Source organism: Podarcis raffonei, chromosome 2 (genome assembly GCF_027172205.1).
Source record: "Podarcis raffonei isolate rPodRaf1 chromosome 2, rPodRaf1.pri, whole genome shotgun sequence".
Classification (NCBI taxonomy): domain Eukaryota; kingdom Metazoa; phylum Chordata; class Lepidosauria; order Squamata; family Lacertidae; genus Podarcis; species Podarcis raffonei.
Window position 1 is genome coordinate 114,363,314 of NC_070603.1, and position 3,637 is coordinate 114,366,950.

The following is a 3,637-nucleotide window of genomic DNA, read 5'->3' on the forward strand; positions in this document are numbered from 1 at the left end:
CAGGCAGAAGCCAGGGCAAGAAAGGCATTTTGACTTGTACGAAGTAACCCAGTGAGGCCTAGTCTACGGTTTGCAAGCACTTCAGTTTCCAGACTGCATTTTCCTTTTTTAAAAAAAACAAAACACCAAACCGATCCCCTACCTTAACGACACTTTGTAAATAGAGCCCATGTGATGTAGTGGCGAAGCGTATTTATCTTAACAGCATTTTAATCCTGTTCTTCAACCAAAAATGACTCCCGAGCCCCAGAGCGGCTTATAAGTATCAGTGATAAGACTAAGAGTAGTTAACATGTAAGAGTATTTGACTTAGATCGCTTGGCTACAAAGCTTCCTGCATGACCGTCTCGCGGCCTGGCCTGCCTCACAGGGTCGTGGTGAGGATTAAACAGAGGGACCATGTATTCTGTCCTTAGCTCTTTGAAGGAAGGACGGGATTTTTTAAATAGAAAATGTAACAAACAACAGGAGAAGAGATGGATGAGACCCTTCTTATGGAAGACAGGTTTCTATCAGGGCTTCCTGATAGACAGGACTTCACAAACTATGGTCTACGGACAACCAGTGGCCCAAAAGTGTCATTCACGGGGTCTGCAGTATGTCTGTGAATTTGTGCTTGAGGTTGAGAGACGGCACATCCATCATATTAAAAAGCCATGTTGCTTTTTAATTTGCATTTTAATCACTGCTTTTCTTTCTTATGGCTTACTGCATTGCAGTTTGAATTCTACACAACAAAATAAAATACAATATATAAGAAATAAAGGCAGCAAAAAAACCAAAACAAAACCTAACCTTCCCTAGAAATCATACAGTATCTAGTGTGGCACTACGCTGGGAAGAAAAATAATCAAGTCAGCAATTTTCCAGTGGTCTGCAGGGAGTGGTGGGGGGGGGAGGGTTGGGGAACTACTGTTTTATTTACAAGGAGGTTTGTTTGTTTATAAGCAGACTTTCAAATAGGGCATTCCCCAGTTACGATCTGAAACGGGACAGTTCACTCTGTCACTTTGTTGTGTACAGAGCCAACCTTAGAGACAGTCAGCATATTGTGCTAAAATAAGGCAGAATTCTGGACTACAGTCTGCTGGTCCAGGATGGGATTTTTCGGAGCTCGCTGAATGGAATAAACTGGCACAGCAGAGGGAGAACTATACTAAACCTGCTGATGGGCTAGCTTACTAAATGCAGGGAAGGGGGGTGTTTTTTAGGGGTGGGGTGTTTTTAAACATGGTATCGTACCACTTCATTCAGTATGACAAGTAGATTGGCTCCAAGGGGCATTGAGAAAAATTTAGCATATATGAGGCTAGACATGGGCACAGAAGTGTGAGCATATGTTGAATGGTTCAGACACTGCAGGGCATAATTAAATCTGGGTATTGGCTGTTCGGCTTCTCATTTCCAGGCCGCCCGCCCCGCCCCAGAATCCACCAAACCCCATATTCCGTCACATGAGCTCCCAATTCATTCCCCGCACACCCACTTTTCTTTGACTGGATGTTGGACACCGTTATTTATTATCTCTCTGTTTGCAAGTGACTGGTTACAGAATCTCTCTCTCTATATATATATATTACTTAATAAAGACATTTGATTGATTCTCAACATCCTACCTGGCTGTATTTTTAAACAGCATTAGCTACCAGCACCCCAATTTGCTCTGCGTGGGACCCCTTGCCTTTTTCTCGACAATGGGGATAAATGCCAAGCCCCCCCTTGTCACAACCTGGCCCATCTATTCCTCCTGGATCCTGCCTGGCCTCAGCTCCTCTCGGTGTCTTTGCAGATGGTGTATGAGCTATGCCAGAAAATCCAGAATTTCCTCTCCCCCGCCATTCACCTCACCTCCTCTCTCTCTTTCAAAACCCAGTGTTCCTGCCCCCCTCCTCTCCCCATTATTTCCCCTCGGTTTACTGTCCGCCAATATGGACTTCCCAAGCTCTGCTGTCTCTCAGGAGACGGTTGCGTAGCAACAGCAAGAGGGGTACGTATGGATTCAAAGAGACAGCCCACGGCAAAGGGATGTTGGCTGCAGGGGAGGCAAATGGGAAGAACCCGCAATGGTAACAGCAAGGGAGAACTGTGGGTTTTCTGAGCAGCTTCTCTTGGCTACATCAGAATGCCCGACTGGAACCCATCACTCAGGTCCCACCAGCAACGCACCATCATTTCAGGGTCGCGCCAAGGTTTTGGCTTGGGATTGCTTGAAACATCCCTTCTCCACACCCCAAATAATCTACCACATAGAGGAGGGAATTATGGCAGTTTACAAGCAGCTGGTATGTTTGTACAGTTTGTTTCCAGAATTTTGCTTTTCGAAGGATTTTAGGGAAAGAGGAGGTTGTGTTCAAGAGCATGAAAATAAGGGAGAGTTGGTCTGTAGGGCAAAAGAAGTCTGTATACGCTGCCCCCTGAAAGAAAGAAGCACTATTTATTTAGCTCTGCAACTGTGGGATGATTCAAAAACACCACCAAATATTGAAGCCCTATGCAGGTTGAAACCCTCTTCCCAGTCTTCCTTCTAAGATTGTACCAAGCCCACGTTTTCACACTAAGTGGTTTTGCAGCCATAAGGTCTAGAAACTTGTCATTACATTTTTCTTTTTTAAAAAAAATGAAAGCTCTGTATGAGATGAGGGGTAATATTTTGAAGGTGTTGACTTCTAGGCAATATTTCTAGTAAAATCATGTGTCTGATGTAATCCCAGCAGCGCAGAAAACAGAGACGTACGTGGCGTTGGGCAGTGATATCGCTAAACAGGTCCCCCCCTTTTTTTAATTGCTGAGATTTCACCAGCCCATACATTTCCATCCATAAGGGTTGCAAACGTGCTCATTTTTAAAATAAAAGGAAGGCAGCAGTCTCTGCACCCAGCCAAATTCCATGCTGGGTGCCAAGATCTCTATCTGTACAGTATTGTGTGGCTGCACAGAAATTATGCTTTGATCTCCCACACAAGGGTTTGTGTATCCACTCGAATGGACTTAAGAACAAAAGCAGAGCCTGCTGCATCAGGGCAATGGCCCACATAGTCCATTATCCTGCTTCCACAGTGGTCAACCAAATGTCTATGGGAAACCCCAGGAAACCCTTGTGGTTTCCTTCAACTGGTATTCAGAGTAACCATCATTCACGTCACAGAGAAGGGGAAAAAAATGGGGCAGGGGATAATCCATTCAGGGAAGCAAACCTGGTACTTTCAGAGAGTTTTGGACTACAATTCCCATCAGCCCCAGACAATGACATGAGAGTCATGGGAGTTGTAGTCTGAAACACGTGGAGAGTACTGCATTCGCTACACGTGCTCTATAAAAGGGCAAGGTGAAAAAAACATACCACAAAGATCAATATCAGCAGCACTGAGGGCCTTCTGGTGATTCCCTCGCTATGAGAAGCCAAGTTACAGGGAACCAGGCAGAGGGCCTTCTCGATAGTGGCACCCGCCCTGTGGAACGCCCTCCCACCAGATGTCAAAGAGAAAAACAACTATGAGACTTTTAGAAGTTATCTGAAGGCAGCCCTGTTTAGGGAAGCTTTTAATGTTGAATAGGTTATTGTATTTTAGTGTTCTGTTGGAAGCCGCCCAGAGTGGCTGGGGAAACCCAGCCTGATGGGCGGGGTATAAATCATAAA

At 45.1% G+C, this 3,637-nt stretch overlaps 1 protein-coding gene across 1 annotated transcript in view; it reads right to left on the bottom strand.

Moving 5' to 3' along the window:
- Nucleotides 1-3,637, bottom strand: part of SLC25A53 (solute carrier family 25 member 53) — a 48,792-nt gene that overhangs the window by 36,513 nt on the left and 8,642 nt on the right. The gene's annotated exons all lie outside the window — the stretch shown is intronic.